The following is a 22,391-nucleotide window of genomic DNA, read 5'->3' on the forward strand; positions in this document are numbered from 1 at the left end:
ATTTTCCTCATCTCTATTGGGGGGTATTTTCTGGGTTTTTTTTATTTCTCTAGAACAAATGTCGTCACCATTGCTCAACTGGCATCCCTATAAGCTTACAACAATAACAACAACATCAATACGCAACAATACCATGCAAAAGCTTACTCATTCACTCACTGTCTGTCCTTGTTCTTCAAATGGATTTTTAAAGGCCAAGAACGTTTAATGAACGCCATCAGTAGGAAAAGCAACAATTTTTTGCAAATCGTATGAAACAAGCTAGAGAGCGTGTGTGTGGGTTTTGTGCAAAAAAAGAAGCAGGGAATAAAAGAGAGCAAATAAAGAAGGAAGCAATCAAATATAATAATACACATATCTATCTACTACACACAGTAGTACGTATGTACGTACATACATACGTATGAAGAGAGCAAGACCAAATAACAGCAACAACAATAATAATAACAAATCTTCGTTTCCCGTTCTAATAACGATGGATGGATGAATATATAGCAGCAGACCGACCGTTGTGTGTGCTGTTCTCAATATTTATTTAGGTTAGTACATGTGTGTTAGTGGGCCAAAGGGATGTTTTTGGGGAACTTGAGGGAGGAGGGTAAGCAAAGGAGCTCTCCGTTAAAGAAATTAGGTTGCTAATGCATTCGTTGTTTAGGTGGGTCATAGGGGGCGGGTGAGTGTGACCGCGGGGTGGTATGAGTGTTACGAAATGTTTCTAAGAGGAGACTTAAGTACTGAGAGAGCGAACGCGGGAGAGAATGAGAGCGCGTATAGCCTATATATATTTTTTACGACGGTAAGACAAAATGTTTTGTCTGATTCCTGTTTAGTTCTTTAGTTATGTGAAGCGCGACGGCGGTGGAAAAATAGAACAAAAACATAGAAAATCGTTGCGTTATTTATTGATTATTGTTACTAAAAGTAGCTAAAGTTTTAAAAAATTCTATGATGTAAAGGAATTTCAAATTATACCTATGTATATTGTAGGCTTTTTTTAAAGAGGAAGAACAACCCCACAAACGCCGTGTATTAACAAAATAGAATGGGAGTTTGGAAGTGTGTGTGAGTGAGTGTGTGCTTTTGAGTAATGAGGGTTTTGCAAAAAAGAGAGAGTAAGAACTAGATGTTTTGTTGCTGCTGTTGCAGCACACAACACACAAACACGAATATTGTTGTCGCAATTTCAATTTCAGTGTCAGGAATGCCTGTCTGCTGTTGCCGTAGGAGAGCAACATGGTTGTTGGCTAGCTGGCATGTGTGTATGAATTTTCTTGTTGAGATAGACGCGTCGCGCAACACAAAATCATAAGTTTGGCCTACCGACCTAATTTCCTTCCTTCTCCTAACGCGTGTATCGCAACGCATAGTGACAAAATAGTAGATTGTCGTCGTCTACGACGGCGGCTTTGAAATAACAAAAGTTAAGTGCAAAAAAAGTGCGAATATTCTTTTAAAAGAGAACAAAGAAAACTTAGATACATCATCATCTATCTTAACAAACGGGCAAACGAACGACATTCTACTCTTCTTCATCATCATCATCTTCAACAACATCGTTGTCGCCTTTGCCTCCGTTAACGTCATTATTATCTCAACATCTATCAAATGAAAGTGAAAAGTAAAAGTGAACTTAAAAAAAAAAATTATAAAGCCCCTTTACACTTGCCGCTATTGCCGTTGGTGTGCTCTTCGTGTTTGTTTTTTTTCGTATTAGTACAAAAGAATGCAAATCTAGAATATAGTTTTTTGTGTCAGTCGGTCGACAAATAATTATTTCAATAAAAATAGCGATAGCAAGAAATGAGTGCAACAGACAGAAATTCAATGAAATGGAGGGGCCGGCCTGCTCTCTCAAAATTATATTCTAGTTAGAAATGTCAAAGCCAAAAGAGCTAAGCAGACGATGATGACAACCACCGGTGCCCCTGCTCCCAGCGTCTTCAAACAAATGATGTGTGAAAAGGAAATGAAATAATACAAGAATTGAAACAAGAAGAAGCAGCAGTATTAGCAGCAGCTGAAATAGAAGAACAAGAGCAAGCAACGGTACATTTGCAAGTGATACAAAAGAAATCAATTTGTGGTGCAAAAAAATTATCAAAAAAAAAATAGGGAAATTATAAATTATTGAAGTAACATGTGTTTATTGTTTAAAAATAGCTTAAATCCATAGAAAAGCCTTTGTCAAGTGTTTTCAATAAACATTTATACTTACTAAAATTACCTCAGTTAAAACAGGAACAACCAACCCAGAACCTCTTCACCCCTTGCGCGCACGTTCTCGTGTACATCGTTCGCACTGTGTTCTTCGTTGCGCTCTTGGTAAGCAAAACTTGGCTTTTGCTTGTCAACGAAACCACCACAACATGTTGCCTATTGTCTGTGACTACAAAATTGGTTTCTTCTACGTTTGAACAAACAAAAATTTTAAATTATTAAAATCACCAAAAACCAAATCAAAATCACTTCGTTATACAAAATCTCAAGAAAGTCAACATCACACTCACATAATTATTCAGTGAGTCGGTGCATGCAAATAGCTCGGGCATTTTATGCAAACCAAAATAATAAAAAAAAAATAAATAATAGTGCGTTTTGTTCCTCTTCTTCTTTTGTGTTTTTCTTTGTATATTCTCATTCTTATATTTTTGTGCAAAATAAAATAAAAAACAACAACACAGCCGCATAAAAACACAACAGCAACAACAAAGTTTCTTTTTCTCATAATAATCTCTTGTGAGAAGCAAAATCAAACCCTGCCTGCCTACCTCTGCCATTCCTTGTTCTAAAAAAAGTCTCTTTTTTTACCCTCTTGGATTTGTGTATTGGGGGAAGCTCTTTAAAGTCTAGCTAATGTTCGTGTCCTATTGTGAATACGCGTGTTCGTATGTTTAAAAGTTTATGTCTGCTTTTAACTGAGAAAACTACCCAGTGAGAATCAAAAGTAAAAACCAGAAACAAAACAAAGGCAAAAATAATAATAATAACAACAACAACACCAGTAAGTTTGTTGTCGTAGTTCTTCGGTAGTGAGTGTGTGTGTGCGCGTATGTTTGTTTTTTTATTGTTGTCTCCACCGTGCTTTGCCTTTTATTGCCTTTTTGCATTTTGTCAATTAATCGTCGTGGTCGCCGTTGTTATATCAACGATGTGCAACATGTGGCCCCTTAAGGTGGCTCTACTAAACGGTGCCATTTGAAGTTTGGAAAACTATACTTCAAGGAGGAGACTACACCTGTGTTCAAGGAAATACGTAAGTTGAGAATAGAGACTATTCAATTGAATTTTCCATTATACCTTTGGACATGAGACTTGCTTGGAACTGATTTCATGGGGCATAACTCAGTTTTGTGATTTTTACACCAACCACCATAGGAATATTTTAGTCCATTTAGAATATTTTATTCTATTGTGGTATCATAGTAGGCATAGACCAGGTCTCTGGTGACTTTCCCGACTTACCGTACTGGTAAGTCGAGCACACAACCAATTCGGCTATCGGTGGGTGTACTAATCTCCTCATTCTATTTATAACACCTCGATATATCGATGAACGATAGGTAAGGTATATATATTCTTAATCTTTGACATTCCATGTCGATCTACCCACGTCCGTCTGTCTGGTCATATTGGGAAATAGCGCCGATATAAAATGGTCCTTCGATATGACTTCTTGAGCTCTTGCAAATGCAAATTTGACCATGAACAGTCCATAAAGGAATAGACCCCTATAATCCTTATCCAATTCGATTGAAGTTCGGTATGTCAAGTACACTTATGCCCTTCAAAAATCACACTAAACCCCAATCAGATGGGTCAACAAATAGGTCGTCGTCGTATCCACATTTTTATGTGGAGGTAGCGATCCTCGTCAAGCTACAAAAGTGCGCAATCTCGTTTCGGTTATTTAAAGGCGTAAAGAACTTGCCTTATCCTATCGAGCAGAGTTTCCAGTATTTTTCCGTCCCTTGTCCTCAATTTTCGAATCCTTTGTCCCCACAAATCCCCAATTACAAGTGAATATCCCAAATAAAAATCTCCTAAAAATTTTTGAGTCTTTTTATAAAAAAATTATAATTTATTTCTTGAACAAAAATATTTTCACCGATGGCCAAACCGACTAAGGATGTACATGGTCTGGATAGAATTTTAAGGACTTTTTTTATAAGGTACATCATGATCTTACAAATAGTGTATACGTGTTGATTAGAGCTTTTGCTAAAAACGGTACATCGATTTTTTCTTTTTTTTTTTGTTTTTATTTGTCTTTCTATAACTTTGTTTTGGACAGAACATACTTTTCAATACCAGTCAAGTAATGATTACACATTACTGTGTAAAATGTAATCGATAGATCCGAATCATCGAAAAAATCAAATGATTTTGATTATTCAGCCATGACTGATTATGTGTACATGTGACGTATTATGTGTACATGTGACGTATACACCCTACTTTCACCAATACTATTATAATGACCATGCCGCGTAAAGTCCCCATTAGAGCAGATTTGTCGTGGATAATTATCGATTCCATTCGATTACAGTTAATAATTAGCGCTTAATCCTGATTTGCACTAAACAGTACTGAAATAAAACACAGCAAGTATAACTTGGTGTAAATTCTACCGATTTAAGTTATCTAAATGTTTATCAAAAACGAGTCCCCATCAAATACCCATGTCCCCAAGTCAAAAATATAGAACCTGTTTTCGAAAACAACTCCCTAATTTGGGGAGAAATACCCAACACTGGCAACACTGATATCGAGTATAACAGGCACTCAGCTGTTTTCTATGTGAGGTACACTTGTGCCTTCAATGCTCACAAGAAATGCTGGCCATATAGGTTCATTAATAGATATACTGCCATGTGGACCGTTCCCCCTATTTTACTTCAAAAGCCTTCGATTATGCTTCTTTCAAAGGCTGCAGTTACTACTTCTCTTGTGATTAGTGTGCCATATCTATTCTTACTGAAGAACGCGTATCAGCAGGGTCTTCTTAATTTTGCAGGGATACCAAACTCAGACATGGTTGAAATACCTTTGAACGCAAAAGAGTATCGAAGGCGGCTTTGAAGTCAACAAAAAGATGGTAGGTGTTGACTTGTCCTTCTCGAGTCTTTTCCAGGATTTGGCGCAGTGTGAATATCTGGTCTAGGGTGGATTTACCAGGTCTAAAGCCGCATTAATAGGGCCTAATTATCCCATTGACTTTAGCTTTTAATCTTTCACACAGTACGCTCGAGAGTATCTTGTATGCTATGGGGAGGAGACTTATTCCTCTGTAGTTGGCACATTCCGTCTTGTCTCCTTTCTTGTGTACGGGACATAGTATGCTGAGGTTCCAATCATCGGGTATGCGTTCTTTTAGCCAGATTGCGCAGATAAGCTGATGCATACGCCTTATTAGCGTGTCGCCTCTGGTCTTAAATAGTTCAGCTAGTTACCCGTTGGCTCCTGCTGCCTTGTTGTTCTTTTGGTCGGGTCACTGCTACTTGGACCTCATTCTGACTAGGAGGTAAACATTCTATACCATCATCAGGGATTGGTTCTGCGGTATCCTCTTCGCCGCCAACATCGGACACTAGCAGTTGGGTAAAATGTTCTTTCCATATCCTCAGCATGTTATCTGTGTCAGTTACTAGATTTCCTTCTTTGTCTCTGCAGGAGGATGTGCCTGTACCAAAGCCATCGGTTTGATGTTTAATTCTTTGGTAGAATTTTTCAACGCAACGCTCAAAAAGATAGCAGAACGCGGTCATTCTGTTTCGGCCTTTAGCGTTTTGTGTGCTACGGAAACTTCGACTAGTGGAGTGCCTGCGGAAGGCTTCTCTATCCGAATGGCGATGGGTCTACAAAGGTTTTTGACTATCCATCGGCCTTATATGGCATAAACATAGGAGAGAGAGAGTCAGGGAATGATAGCTGGCTAGGCTACCCCAGATGGTCCATGTACTAATTCTGCAAGGGTACAGCAGTCGTCCCAAAGACTCCCATCAATTGATTAGCATCCATTCCCAGAAAAATTATACCGAACCTTCGTATTGTGGGCACTAAATCTTTCCTAATATTGCTAAGGCCAACTTTGTGATGGCAGTTGCGGAGGCTTCAGATCCCTAGTCTTTACTGGCGAGACCACGATCCCCAGTCGATACTGGCGAGACCGTTATTTTCAACAGTACCGGTTAAAAACCTACCCTGTTTTACCTCTGAGGATTAATTGCACATCGGAACCGCCTTTGCATTCCTTCTAGAGGTATCCCATAACTGGTGATTATCCATATCATCTTCATTGTGTCTACGTCCAGACCGCCGTATGCATACTCTCTACGCCGCTAAGTCCAGGTCTACCTTCTTTCTGCGCAGTACTTGTTCGGCGTATCTCATCACGGACTCCCCCTTCCTCTCGTTTTCCACCATCCTCTGGACTATATTCTCGGCCGAATCATCACCTGTTGTTTTCAGTTCCCTGCGTCTTTCGACCCAGGGCTTGCAGTGGAAGAATGTTTGTTTCTAAAAGCTAGAAGAACATTTGGCCATTCTATGCAGTTATTTCCGGAAGAAAATATGGCCTGTCATCAACTGTGTAACGAAGTCGTTGACGTCACTGTGCTTCCTATCTCCCTACATCTGGACAATGGGTCTAAGTCGTCCACCCTATTCTCATTCGTCCATCTTTACTGCCATCTCTCCATAGTCTCCTCCTGTATAATGTAACTCTGTCCTCTCTGGGTGTTACAACTTGCGGTGTAGAGCCTGGCGCGCTCCATAGCCTGTTGGTTTTTCGGAAACATTCCATTCCTCCTCTGTAATGGTATGACCATTACAGAGGAGGATGCTATTGCATGACGGGAGACGAGTTTTTGGACTATATTTTCCGTTATTCTTCCGTAGATCACCGCTGTTGGGCTTCGTGTACCGAGTTTTTCCATCACAGTTTTGTATCCGAGGCCCCAAGGGTTTCTGTTTATGTCTTCTCTTAATTCCTCCCACTTTTCTTTTTTTGCTCCTTCCTATTACGTCAGCAATTGCCTCCTTGTATAGAGCGTGTTATACCTCAGCTGTGCTTCGGCGGCATACACATATTTTGACAATGAAAATGTTTATGGTGACCTGTCATGGGTTTCGAATGAAGCTAAGAAACTTTCAAATGAAAAACTCTCAAGATATTAACAAATTTCTTGAGGCTGGCCCCTGAAATATTTTCCGTCGGCCCAACTAGCATAGCACTGCATTAAGTTTATAAAATGAACATTTGTTACTTATCTGCAACATCACAGGCCTGTCTGGCCATAGGAAAAAAGAAAAGTAAACAGAAAAATTCGCATGGCAAAAAAAAAACAAAGAGAACCACACACGTCATATGCGAAGTTTTGCTGAAACCGCCTGTCTGCCTACGAAGCCATTAAGTGTATCTCACAGAAACTTACAATAACCTACCGGTAATCAACGAATGCCACAGCGACATACAACAGCTTGGCTATGCATGTCTGCCCCTTCTCCTCTCAAATGGCAGCAGCACATGAACTGAATGTCAGAAACAGGCGCATACATACGCACACGACAGAAACTACAATGAAAAAAAGAAAAACAAAATCAAAATATGAACGAAACTTTCATGCCAACAGACATCCAACATCAATCCACTCATATGCGTTTCTCTGTCCCATTCATTCTATGAATTCGTAGAAGGCAGCAACATCATGAAAATTGCACATTGTGGAGCCAGACACTGACGTTACCAGCCTCTGTGTGTGAGTATGTGTGTCTGCTGTGAATGTACCAAAGAGAAGAGAACTAAAAAAGTTTGAGAAACAAAGAATAGCGGAAATGTTAAGAAACCTAATGCGTTGTGGGAAAAGTGTAGCACCTAAAAAAATGTTCTAATGAAACTTTGAATTGTTTTAAAAGCAGCAAGTCAAAGTAATGCAGGCAGTTTCACTTGTACAAAACCAACAAGTAATGTCTGGCTAAAGTCGGGCGAAGGCGAACCTACCTACACCACATAGGGTACGAAGAGTAACTCATCAAGACTTAAATTTGATATCTAGATTTTTGACCAAAATCCGTTCATATTGCAGGAGCCATAAAGAAAATCGTTGTGTAATCGTTGTTGAGATGATCGATCGATCGATAAATCCGTTAGCAAAGGCCTTAAAAGTGAAAATTGAGAGATGCATACATTCGACCGAAATACGCACGCTTAGCAAAAATTATAGAAGTGGTTTTGTGAAAAAGCTAGAGAAAATCTGGGTGAGAAGCGGTTTACAAATGGTGAGAAGCGGTTTACAAATGGCGATATAATTGCAATGTTAGTCCAAATTGGATATATATGGGAGCTATCCACATCCACATTTGAACCGATTTATTCCAATTTCAATAAGCTTCGTGTTTATGGGAGCTATATCCAAATCTGAACCAAGTTTTTCCAATTTCAATTCGCTTTGTCTCTAGGTCCAAGGAAAAGCTTGTCCCAAATTTGACGATCGCATCAAATTGCGACTTGTACTTTGTACACAAATTCACATGGGCAGACGGACATAGCTAAATTGAATCAGAAAGTAATACTGAGTCAATGGGTCTATCTCTCTTCCTTCTGGGTGTTACAAACAAATTCACTAAGTTATAATACCCTGTACCACAGTAGTGGTGTAGGGTATAAAAATGGAAAGGACTGATGGACATTCTTTCTCTCGATATGTGCGAGCGCCACATTCTAACAGCTCCCCAAAGTTTTGTTGAACTTACGTGTATTTTATTCATGGTATAGATACTGATAGAAGGTTCCGTTACTTTTAGGTATCAAAAAGTGGAAAGGTCCCCATGAACATTATGATTATCAAAAAAGGAAAGAGAAAATGTCAACAAAGAACAACATGTTAACATAAGTTGCAAAAAATGTGTAAAATTAAAAAAAAAAAAAAAAAAAAAAAGTCCTCTTTGGAAATCTACCATCATCCCAGGGTAATATAGAGCAGCAATTATTGCCAAATTGTAGCATTTCAGAAGAACTGACATATGTGGATAAGCCTCTAGGCACATGTAAGCTTATTATTCAATATAACATCTGATAAATAAGGGCAATAATATATGCGGTTCAAGATTATGTCGCCCCATCTTCACTGAAGAGGTCAATCGCTTTGCTGATGTTGTCTAGAACGAAGGTCAGGCGGAATGATGGGTGGTTTTCGACATAAAAGGTCACTCTGTGAATAAAAAGCATGTAAAAACTTAAATTGTATAGGTTACTGATAAATGTGTAGCCCGTTATAAAAGTTGCTGATAGCTTCCTAAAAAACTCTCAAAATTTCCTAAGAAACTCTCAACATTTCCTAAGAAACTCTTAAAATTTGGAAAGAAACTGTCCAAGTTTCCTCAAAAATTCTTCAGTCTTCTAAGAAAATATCTAATTTTCCTAAGAAACACACAAAGTTTCCTAAGAAACTCCAAGTCTCCCAAGAAACTTTCCAAGTATCCTAAGAAAGTTTTCTTAAAAAATCTCAAAGTTTCCCACCCATTCCAAGTTGCTGTATAAACTCTCCAAGTTTCTTAAAAAAAACTCTCCAAGTTTATGTATAAACTCTTCAAGTTTCTTAAAAAAACTCTCCAAGTTTCCTTAAGAACTCTTTAAGTTTCCTGCGAAATTCCAAGTTTCATTAGAAACTCTCCAATTTTCCTTAGAGACTCTCAAATTTTCCTTAGAAACTCTTCAATCTTCCTTTGAATCTCTCCAATTTTCCTTAGAAACTCTTAAAATTTTCTAAGAAACTCCAATTTCCTATAAAAACTCTCCAAGTTTCCTCAAGAACTCTTCAAGTTTTCTAAGGAATTTTCCAAATTTCCTCTAAAACTTCAATTTTCCTTAGAAACTCTCCGAATTTCCTAAGAAATTCTCCAATTTTCCTAAGGAACAAAAAGCTAGGTAGGCTACTCTCCAAGTAACATTAAAACTCTCCATGTTTCCTACAAAATTCTCCAAGTTTCCTATGAAACTCCAATTTTCCTACAAAACTCTCCAAATTTCCTCAACTCAACTCTCCAAGTTTCTTACGAAATTTGGAACTCTCCTATTTTCCTTAGAAACTCTCCAATTTTTCCTAGAAACTCTTTAAGTTTCCAAGAAACTCTCCAAGTTTCCTAAGAAACTATCCAAGTTTCCTAAGAAACTATCCAAGTTTCCTAAGAAAATCTCCAAGTTTCCTAAGAAACTCTCCAAGTTTCCTAAGAAACTCTCCAAGTTTCCTAAGAAACTCTCCAAGTTTCCTAAGAAACTCTCCAATTTTCCTTAGAAACTCCAAGTTTCCTAAGAAACTCTCCAAGTTTCCTAAGAAACTCTCCAAGTTTCCTAAGAAACTCTCCAAGTTTCCTAAGAAACTCTCCAAGTTTCCTAAGAAACTCTCCAAGTTTCCCAAGAAACTCCAAGTTACCTAAGAAACTCTCCAAGTTACCTAAGAAACTCTCCAAATTTCCTAAGAAACTCCAAGTTTCCTAAGAAACTCCAAGTTTCCTAAGAAACTCTCCAAGTTTCCTAAGAAACTCTCCAAGTTTCCTACGAAACTCTCCAAGTATTCCTAACAACGGCAATTTTCCTAAAAAGTTTCCTCAGAATTTTCCCACATGTCCTAAGAAACTCTCTAAGCTTCCTCAGAAACTCTCATGCTTTCCTTTGAAACTCTTCAAAATTCCTAAGAAATTGCACCAGCTTATTAATGGACTTCACAAGTTTTCTAAAATTCTCTATGAGTTCCTTTAAAAATGAGTTTTCTATGAAACTCCACAAGTTTTTGAGAAAAATCCATGAACACTAGTGACTGTAAAAGCGTCCTATTAAACCTTAACGAGTTACTAACAAACTTTCCAAGTAAGTCGGGGGTTTTCCTTGTCCACATATGGAATGAATTTTGTTTTTTTGTACTTGTATCTCCCAAATTTGCATTGATAACTTTGGCGCACAGCTTTGTATTGGTCTAAGGGAATATATTCGGGTGCACTCCCGCCCAGAGCGGCGACTTTCAACATGGCGTTCTTTTTTACGCTAATCTTCTGCTGGATGCTTGTTGCTTTCGAAGTAACTGGATTTTTAAGGGATCCTATTCAACCGTTTGACCTTCTTCAGCATCTCCCAATGCCTCAGACCTTCTCACACTCAGAGTATATCCTGCTTGATTTTTGGCTTTGGCGTCCCTCTGTGATAATTTTTCTTTCTTATGTTTCATAGTGATAATTAACTTTCACAGTTCCAAAATATAGTTGCCGCTAGACTCTTGGCAGTGGTGTCTGTCTGGGGACACCCCACTCTTTTTCCATTCTTTTCTTGCGGTCACTTGAAATAATCACCTGTTGTTTTTTTAATTGTCTTTGATGCTGGTCGACTTTAAGGTGAGAAAGTGATAACTTAAATGAGGTGAAGATTTCTTTTCGATAGAAAGAGTGTCCCATAGGGGACTTCCTGATTTACATTACGGGAAATAATTTCTTCGAATCAATTCTCGACATAATATAGCCTCAAGAAGACGAAATTAGTACGCGATTTGAATGAAATTTTGCATCTATCCTACCTATATCCACTTTTCGTCTATTCTGAGTTAAAATCTTTCCATAACCTGGTATATGTAGCTCCCACATAAAACTATCTCACGATTTTATCCGTTGATTCTCTAGAACGTGCAATTCTCACTGGATTTTGATGAAATTTGGCACGACGATTTCCTTCTTGACCCCGAAATTTTACACGATAACTTCTGCTATGACCTCCAACATCATTTCCATCCTTGGTCCAAATCAGTCGATAACCTGATGTAGCTCCCATATAAATCGATTTCTCGATTTTATTTTTTTTTTGTCTCTAGAGGGCGCAATTCTTACCCGATTTAGCATGAAGACTTCTATGATGCACTTAACTGGACTGGTCTTAAATGGTCTATAACATGATATTGCTCCCATATAAAACGATCTTTCGTCTCTGTCTATAATGAATACCCTGGGAAAAAATTGACAAACGCAATCCATGATGTAGGGAAGGTATGTACAGTGCCGATCAAAATAATAGCACCATTGAGGTTACCTTGTATATACTATACATATTAAAATATTTCTTATATCGTTCAGTATTATAGAGAAGATAGATAATTATGTAATCTTTTATCCATCATATTACATTTGTCTATATATTCTAATCGATTTTTAATGTTGTAGCCAATATTAACGCAGTCAAAATAATACCACCACATGACGTTTCTCTCTTAAATCCCGTTATATTTATTATTGACTAAATAGACACATTGGAAAAAGTTTTGATGCTTTTTTACCGTTAAACTCAAAATGTTCATCATTTTACATTGCAATGGGACAGAAAGCACTCCACGGATGAAAACCCAAAATTTGATTTAAAAGCTGGTATCTGATGAAAAATCTTATGCGGATATAAGGAAATTAATGGACTGTTGCAAACAAAATGATCATTGACGCTCTGACGTTCATGTTTAAAATGAAATTATGTCGTTGAAAAGTAATTGCCATTCTTCTGGCGAAGGATCGTTTGGTTCGAAAATCCAAAGAGAATTTATTATGCTTACCGAGGAACCAAGAAATTTTCTTAATGTACGCCTTTTAATCCGGAGCAACAATTTGAATGCGTATAGTCTCTTCTTTCCTTTTGGTAAAGCTCATGTAGAGTGGCTCATCAAAAAATGGTTATATGCTCGGATGAGTTCAAATTTTTGCTAACTGGTGAAAAAAGTGCGTAATGTTTGTTAAAAAGACATTCTAAAAAAACCACATTTCATAAACAAAACTGAAAAGCATGGGGGTTTCAGCATAAAAGCGCTTGCAATGGCCCTAGAAGTGAAAACGGCAACTAATATATCTAAATCTGAACGTATTTATACGAAATTCCCCAGTAATATTAAGAGTCATAAGAAAATCCTTCCTGCCGAATTTCGAGAGAATCCGCGAACAAACGAACACTTTATTGCAATATTTCTCAAAATCGGACGAACATATATAAGGGAACTATATCTAAATCTGAACCGTTTAGGAGCAAACTTCTTAGATATGGTAGTAATTGTCGAGGAAAGCGTTATACAAAATTTTATGAAAATTGGTCAATAAATGCGCTTATAGTGGCTCTAGGAGTGAAAATCAGCCGATATGTATATATGAGAGCTTTTTCTGAACCGATTTCTATGGCATTCACCAGTAATGCCGAGATTCATGAGGAAATTCTTTCTGCCAATTTCTATGGCATTCACCAGTAATGCCGAGATTCATGAGGAAATTCTTTCTGCCAAATTTCGACAGAATCATGACCACATTATTGCAATATTAGTCCATATCGGACGAACATTTGTATATATGGGAAATATATCCAAATCGGAACAGATTTTTTTTTTAACTTTAATAGGCTTCGTAATGTGCCAAATTTGAAGACGATTGGATGAAAATTGCGACATGTAGTTTGTACGCAAATTAGCATGAACAGACAGACGGGCGGACATAGCTAAATCGAATCAGAAAGTGATTCTGAGTCGATCGGTATTATTATTATTAATGGGCCTATCTCTCTCTCTCTCTCTCTCTGGGTGTTACAAACAAATACACTAAGTTTTAATATCCTGTACCACAGTGGTGGGTATGTAGGATGTTAGGTATAAAAAGTAAAATGTGGTTTGCGAACAACCCATAAAGTGGCCGGAAAAGTCACATCATTTAACTTCGAAGGAAAATTTGTGGACAGAAATTAAGAAAGGAGAATATCCAAGAGATCTAACAAGAAACGAGACCAATTGAAATGTAATATAGGGTATCTGGAGCTATTTTTGCTAAGAAAGATGGCAAACTCTTTTCAATTTAGTTGGAAAGCGTTGCTTTGCTGTCGTTACTCGCAACGGACACTTAACTAAATATCAAAAATTTTTCATTGTTCCGAACTCTAATTAAAACCCTCCAAGTTGTTCCTATTGTATCAATAAAATTTTTGACAAATTTGTTATATGAGGTGCTATTATTTTGACCGCTTGATTTTCAAGTTTTTTCCAAACCCCCCATCAAAATCCACTAATTTACAAACCTTAGACTTAAACGAAATCGTTGAATCAAACATATAAATGGTTTGGAAGTTATATGGAATAAAACCGCCAATTGAATTGAAAAATTTATATTTTTGCTATTATTTTGACCGCTGCTGTATATAATATTTAAAACAATTTGATTTGTTTCATTTTTTATTTAACCAACAAATTACTTGAATCACGAGTGAGCCGAACGAAATTCCTCTCACGTGTTCATCTCCAGTCCCCATCATCCGCAATGATTTCGGTTATTCATCTTAAAAACATTTTTCTTTTTTTTTCAATTGTACAAAATCATTTTTCTACTTTATCATTCCCCCTTCGCCAATTTCAAATCCCAACTTGTCCAATTTCTGTTTCTTGCCCTTTGCTGTGAGTCTGGTTGTTATGTTTTTTTTTTATCGCTTTATAATTTCCTGCTACTCTCGTTGAAAAATGTTCACATTTTCAATTCTAAGAAATAGTTTAGTATGTCAAATCGTCCAATAAGTGAGCGGGGAGCAAGCAACAGCAAAGCATATGGGTGAAGAGAAGTAAGGCAGCGCAAACAAAGTTCTCACACCATCTCTGCAAATCTCTGATACTCTCTCTAAAGCTCTCACTCTCTCATAAGACCCCATATGAGTGTGTATGCATGTAGGTAGAATTGTGTTTTATTGAATTTAGTTCTCTCATACTTGTTCTCCTTCTTCCTCTTCTTTTTTAACCGCTCGCTGTTGTTTTCGCTTTCATTATCATGTTTTTGCTAGTTTTACTTTGAAGCTATATTTTGTGTGTGTGTGTTTTTTTTTTTCCTATCCTTCCCACACTTTTCGCATTCATTTTCATTGGGGGGCTCATGATGGTTTCGTTGTTCGTTGAACGCAGAACGATGTTGATCGTTGTTTAGCGGTTAGCTCATTCATGTTTTGCTCTTACGTTCGCCCTAACAAATAAAACAAAAAGTGCTTACGGTGGGGGCTGTGGTGGAGGTAAGATACGGAGATCAACCACATCGTTAGTAATTGTGGTTATTGTTGCTGTATTGCGCACAGCATGTTCTTGCTGGTTTGTTTGTTATGGCTACTCTATGTGAGGTCTACGTCATCTAATCAGGCATGCGCAACGGGCAACGGTTTAATAATTGCTTTTTTACTCGTTGCCATATTGCCTGACATTGTACTCTCGAGTTGTTTTGCTTTTGTAGTAGTTGTTGTTATTTTGGGTTTGTTTATAAAAGTTAGCTTTTTATGCATTCTCAAAAGCTTTTGCTTGTGTGTTTGGGGGGTATTTTCTGATAAAAGCACAACAATTCCATACAAGAGTCATAAGGCAAATTCTTATCCAACTACAACAACACATAGGTAGGAGGTAGTCGTTATAGCATGATGTGTATTAGGGTAGTTCGCTTGTTTGTAAGTAGTGAATGAACACATTTCGAACCGAACACTGATTTTGGTAATAAAATTCAATGATTTGCAAGCGTTGCTCGTTAGTAAGTCTATTCATGATGAAATGTCAAAGCATACTGAGCATCTTTCTCTTTGACACCATGTCTGAAATCCCACGTGATCTGTCAAATATTAATGCATGAAAATCCTAACCTCAAAAAAAAATCACCTATTAGATAAAAGATGACCCAGTAAGCTTGGAGGATTACAGGAACAGCGAATAGCAAATAGTAAGGCAACCAAAAGTGTTACGCCGCAATATTGTTATACCTCGAATAGGTGCTATATAAAGTTCTGGCCTAATAATGTAATAATGCAAATTTTAATTATCAAAAATGTTTTTTTATTGTTTTTCAAAGTCCAGCATGATTTAAACAATTTTGCATGCGCTCAAACAAATTTGTCGAAGTCCTCCGATTGGGACACCTCCAATACATGCTTATTGAACGTTTGCCAGCCACGAAAATCATTATTTTTGTATTGGGTTGCCCAAAAAGTAATTGCGGATTTTTTAAAAGAAAGTAAATGCATTTTTAATAAAACTTAGAATGAACTTTAATCAAATATACTTTTTTTTTCAATTTTTTTCTAAAGCAAGCTAAAAGTAACAGCTGATAACTGACAGAAGAAAGAATGCAATTACAGAGTCACAAGCTGTGAAAAAATTTGTGAACACCGACTATATGAAAAATCCGCAATTACTTTTTGGGCAACCTAATATAATCTTAATCTGCGGGAATTAAAAGAAGTCATTGGGTGCCGACCAAAAGTCATTTCGACTTGATTCATTTTCTCTTGTTCGTTTTTCGAATTTCTTCAAAGTGGTGTACCACTCAGAATTGACCGTCCTACGTTGCTCAAGTGGAACAATCGCCACATGATCAGATTGCCGTAAAAACAACTTTCATTGAATTTGGCTCGTCTTGAAGGACTCACACAGTCGATTGTTGTTTTGTTTCGGGCCCATATGCATAGATCCACGATTCGCCACCTGTGATGATCTTAGAAACGTTATTTGAATGCGGTATTCGTATTTTTTTTAACATTTCTTCGCACCAATTGCCAAGAGTCTTTTTTTTGAGCGATTGCGGGATCCAAAGGGAACAAAACTTTTTTACGGCAAGGTGTTCACGCAATTTCCCAGCAAAATTTTCGTGTAAAAATTCTACCAAAGAATCAAACATCAAACCGATGGCAGCCACAGCCACATCCTGCTGCAGAGACAAAGAAGTAAACCTGGTAAAAGACACAGATAGCGTGCTCAGGATATGGAAAGAACATTTTACCCAGCTGCTAGTGTCCAACAATGGCGGCGAAGGGAATACCGCGGAACCATTCAATGATGATGGTATAGAATGTTTACCTCATAGTCAGAATGAGGTTCGAGTAGCAGTGACGCGAATGAAGAACAACAAGGCAGCAGGAGCCGATGGGTTACCCGCATGTCCCGTACAAAAGAAAGGAGACCAGACGGAGTGTGCCAACTACAGAGGAATAAGTCTCCTTCCCATACATGATACTCGCGAGCGTACTATGTGAAAGAATAAAACATAAAGTCAATGAGATAATTTAGACCTGGTAAATCCCCCCGAGAGCAGATATTCACACTACACCAAATCCTGGAAAAGACGCGAGAAGGACAAACCACCAACTACCATCGCTTTGTTGATTACAAAGCCGCTTCCGATAGCCCTATACATTCAAAGGTATTTCAAGTCATGTCTAAGTTTGGTATCCCGGCGAAATTAATAAAACTGCAGGATGATACTTGCTACTTTTTTCCATATGATGTCTCATTTTTCACAGTAAATGGCCTACTATGGCCAACTGGGAAATAGTGGACTGAAACCGTTTACAGGAGATAATGGCCCACTGTGACCAACTGGAAAATAGTGGGCTGAAACTGTTTAGCAAATATAATACGGTTCAGTCTGTTTGCGAATCTATTAAATTTGGAGTCCTAAATATTAAAGACCCCAAAGGTATTGGCCATTTTTTTTGCAAAATTTGGTCATTTATGTATGTGATCCCCCATTTTGCAGAGATAATGGCCTACTGTGGCCAACTGGAAAATAGTGGGCTGAAACCGTTTATAGGAAATATAATATGGACCACGCTTTTTCCGAATCTATTCAATTTGTAGTCCTAAATATTAAAGAAACCAAGATATTGGCCATTTTTGGTAATTTTTTCATATAATGCCTTATTTTGCAGAGATAATGGCCCACTGTGGCCAACTGAGAAATAGTGGGCTGAAACCGTTTACAGGAAATATAATATGGACCATGCTCTTTCCGAATCTATTCAATTTGGAGCCCTAAGTGTTGCAGAAACAAAGATATTGGCCATTTTTGGCTAAATTTGGTCCCTTTTTTAAATGATGTCCCATTTTTCGAAATAAATGGCCCACTGTGGCCAACTGGGAAATAGTGGGCTGAAACCGTTTACAGGAAATATAATATGGACCACGCTCTTTCCGAAAAAGTAGTTTAAGTACCCTTTTCCAAAGGAAAGCTTCAGTACGTGGGTACGACACGAATTTACAGGGTAGTGGTTGTAGACTCTTGGCACGAATGGGTGTTCGTGGACTCTGCGGCTCTTGTGTCGGAAGAACAAATGCGAGGTGCGGGCTGTGGTTGTCTCGCGGACGTGGCTCACTCACGGCCTGCTTACGGCTCTAACTTACAGGGTGATGGTCGTGGACAGACGGCACGTGGGTGTATTCGTGGGCTCAGCGGCTCTTATGTCTGAAGGACAAAGGCGAGATGCTAGCTATGTTGGACGTGGTACACTCACGGCACTGATATGACAGTAAGTCACGAGTGATGATCGTAGGCAGATGGCACGTTGGTGTATTCGCAAGCACAGCGGCTCTTATGTCTATGCTGCACTCACGCCACGGATACGGCACTAAGTCACGGGTTGATGGTCATGGGCAGACGGCATGTGGGAGTATTCGCTGGCTCAGCGGCTCTTATGTGTGAAGAACAAAGGCTATGTGCTGGCTATGTTGGTTTCCGAGACGTGGTTCACTCACGGCACGGATACGGCACTAAGTCACGGGTTGATGGTCGTGGGCAGACGGCACGTGGGTGTATTCCCAGGCTCAGCGGCTCTTATGTCTGAAGGACAAAGGCGATGTGCTGGCTATGTAGGTTTCAGAGACATGGAACACTCACGGCGTGGGACGGCTCCAGATCACAGGGTGACGGTTCGCGTGTTCACTGGCTCAGCGCCTCCTATATCTAGTGGACAGAAGGAAAGTTTTAATACCCTTTTCCAAAGGAAAGGTTTGTCTTAAGGCCCTTTGCCAAAAGAAAGCGTAGTTTTAGTACTCTTTTCGAAAAGAAAACGTTGTCAGTTAGTACCTTTTACCAAAAAGAGAAAATTTTTTAGTACCCTTTTCCAAAAAAGGAAAGTTTTAATACCCTTTTCCAAAAAAAGAACATTTTTAGTACTCTTTTCAAAAAAAGGACAGGACGGATTTGGCACCATTTCCAAAAAAAGACAGTTTTGGTACCCTTTTCCTAAAAAAGGACAGTTTTAGTACCCATTTTCTAAAAACGGACAGTTTTAGTACCCTTTTCCAAAAAAAGAACATTTTTAGTACTCTTTTCCATAAAAAGACAGTTTTAGTACCCTTTTCCAAAAAAGGACAGTTTTAGTACCCTTTTCAAAAAAAGAACATTTTTAGTACCCTTTCCAAAAAAAAGACAGTTTTGGTAACCTTTTCCTAAAAAAGGACGGATTTGAAACCTTTTCCAAAAAAAGGACAGTTTTAGTACCCTTTTTCCAAAAAAGGACAGTTTTAGTACCTTTTTCCAAAAAAAGAATATTTTTAGTACTCTTTTCCAAAAAAGGACAGTTTTAGTACCCTTTTCTAAAAAAGTCAATTTTGGTACCCTATTCCTAAAAAAGGACGGATTTGGTACCTTTTCCAAAAAAAGACAGTTTTGGTACCCTTTTCCTAAAAACGGACAGTTTTAGTACCCTTTTCCAAAAAAAGAACATTTTTAGTACTATTTTTCAAAAAAGGACAGTTTTAGTACCCTTTTCCAAAAAAGGACAGTTTTAGTACCGTTTCCAAAAAAAAGACAGTTTTAGTACCCTTTTCCAAAAAAAAAAAAACAGTTTTAGTACTCTTTTCCAAAAAAGGACAGTTTTAGTACCCTTTTCAAAAAAAGAAAATGTTTAGCACCCTTTTCAAAAAAAGGACAGTTTTAGTACCCTTTCCAAAAAAAATACAGTTTTGGTAACCTTTTCCTAAAAAAGGACGGATTTGGTACCTTGTCCACAAAAAGGACAGTTTTAGTACCCTTTTCCAAAAAAGGACAGTTTTAGTACCCTTTTCCAAAAAAAGAACATTTTTAGTACTCTTTTCCAAAAAAGGACAGTTTTAGTACCCTTTTCCAAAAAAGGACAGTTTTAGTACCCTTCCAAAAAAAAAAGACAGTTTTAGTACCCTTTTCCAAAAAAAGAACATTTTTAGTACACTTTTCCAAAAAAAGAACATTTTTAGTACCCTTTTCAAAAAAAGGAAAGTTTTAATACCCTTTTCCAAAAAAAGAACATTTTTAGTACCCTTTCCAAAAAAAAGACAGTTTTGGTACCCTTTTCCTCAAAAAAGAACGGATTTGGTACCTTATGCAAAAAGAGGACAGTTTTAGTACCCTTTTCAAAAAAAGGAAAGTGTTAATACCCTTTTCCAAAAAAAGAACATTTTTAGTACCCTTTTCAAAAAAAGGACAGTTTTAGTATCCTTTCCATGAAAAAGACAGTTTTGGTACCCTTTTCCTAAAAAAGGACGGATTTGGTACCTTTTGCAAAAAGAGGACAGTTTTAGTACCCTTTTCAAAAAAAGGAAAGTGTTAATACCCTTTTCCAAAAAAAGAACATTTTAAGTACTCTTTTCCAACAAAGGACAGTTTTAGTACCCTTTTCCAAAAAAAGACAGTTTTAGTACCCTTTCCAAACAAAGACAGTTTTAGTACCCTTTTCCAAAAAAAGAACATTTTTAGTACCCTTTTCAAAAAAAGGAAAGTTTTAATACCCTTTTCCAAAAAAGAACATTTTTAGTACCCTTTTCAAAAAAGGACAGTTTTAGTACCCTTTTCCAAAAAAAGAACATTTTTAGTACCCTTTTCAAAAAAAGGACAGTTTTAGTACCCTTTCAAAAAAAAAGACAGTTTTGGTAACCTTTTCCTAAAAAAGGACGGATTTGGTACCTTTTCCAAAAAAAAAGGACAGTTTTAGTACCCTTTTCCAAAAAAGGACAGTTTTAGTACCCTTTTCCAAAAAAAGAACATTTTTAGTATTTTTTTCCAAAAAAGGACAGTTTTAGTACCCTTTTCCAAAAAAAGGACAGTTTTAGTACCCTTTTTCTAAAAACGGACAGTTTTAGTACCCTTTTTCCAAAAAAAGAACATTTTTAGTACTCTTTTCCAAAAAAAGACAGTTTTAGTACCCTTTTCCAAAAAAGGACAGTTTTAGTACCCTTTTCAAAAAAAGGACAGTTTCAGTACCCTTTCCAAAAAAGACAGTTTGGTACCCTTTTCCTAAAAAAGGACGGATTTGGTACCTTTTGCAAAAAGAGGACAGTTTTAGTACCCTTTTCCTAAAAACGGACAGTTTTAGTACCCTTTTCCAAAAAAAGAACATTTTTAGTACCCTTTTCCAAAAAAGGACAGTTTTAGTACCCTTTTCCAAAAAAGGACAGTTTTAGTACCCTTTCCAAAAAAAAGACAGTTTTAGTACCTTTTCCAAAAAAGAACATTTTTAGTACCCTTTTCAAAACAAGGAAAGTTTTAATACCCTTTTCCAAAAAAGAACATTTTTAGTACCCTTTTCAAAACAGGACAGTTTTAGTACCCTTTCCAAAAAAAAAGACAGTTTCAGTACCCTTTCCAAAAAAAAGACAGTTTGGTACCCTTTTCCTAAAAAAGGACGGATTTGGTACCTTTTGCAAAAAGAGGACAGTTTTAGTACCCTTTTCAAAAAAAGGAAAGTGTTAATACCCTTTTCCAAAAAAAGAACATTTTTAGTACACTTTTCAAAAAAAGGACAGTTTTAGTACCCTTTCTAAAAAAAGTAAATTTTGGTACCCTTTCCAAAAAAAGGACGGATTTGGTACCTTTTGCAAAAAAAGGACAGTTTTAGTACCCTTTTCCTAAAAACGGACAGTTTTAGTACCCTTTTCCAAAAAAAGAACATTTTTAGTACTCTTTTCCAAAAAAGGACAGTTTTAGTAGCCTTTTCCAAAAAAGGACAGTTTTAGTACCCTTTCCAAAAAAAAGACAGTTTTAGTACCCTTTTCCAAAAAAAGAACATTTTTAGTACTTTTTTCAAAAAAAGGAAAGTTTTAATACCCTTTTCCAAAAAAAGAACATTTTTAGTACCCTTTTCAAAAAAAGGCAGGTTTAGTACCCTTTCCAAAAAAGTCAATTTTGGTACCCTTTTCCTAAGAAAGGACGGATTTGGTACCTTTTCCAAAAAAAGACAGTTTTGGCACACTTTTCTTAAAAAAGGACGGATTTAGTACCTTTTGAAAAAAGGACAGTTTTAGTACCCTTTTCCTTAAAACGGACAATTTTAGTACCCTTTCCAAAAAAAAAGACAGTTTTGGAACCCTTTTCCCAACAGAGGACAGTTTAAGGGTACAAATCAACGGACGTGTCGCTGTGCTCTTTGGGTTGCGCTTTTCGTGTCGCTGTGCTTTTGGAGTTGCTTTTGTTCGGTGTCCACGCTAAAAGAATGACCCAATGGTTGAGTTAAAATAAACTATTTTCGAATAACGTTGAACTTCATATAGCGCTAAAGACAAATTTATTCGTTTTTAGTTAATATATGTCTAAAATATGATTACATCAAATGAACTTCGTTATGGTTCAAC

At 37.3% G+C, this 22,391-nt stretch overlaps 1 protein-coding gene across 1 annotated transcript in view; it reads left to right on the forward strand.

Annotated features, from left to right (window-relative positions):
• Positions 1-835: 835 nt before the first annotated feature.
• Positions 836-22,391, forward strand: part of LOC106093785 (nuclear hormone receptor FTZ-F1) — a 253,636-nt gene continuing 232,080 nt past the window's right edge. The window contains exon 1 of the mRNA XM_059361011.1: positions 836-3,253. The gene's annotated coding sequence lies outside the window, so the exon portion shown is untranslated. The remainder of the gene's footprint in view (positions 3,254-22,391) is intronic.

Source organism: Stomoxys calcitrans, chromosome 1, assembly GCF_963082655.1.
Source record: "Stomoxys calcitrans chromosome 1, idStoCalc2.1, whole genome shotgun sequence".
Classification (NCBI taxonomy): Eukaryota; Metazoa; Arthropoda; class Insecta; order Diptera; family Muscidae; genus Stomoxys; species Stomoxys calcitrans.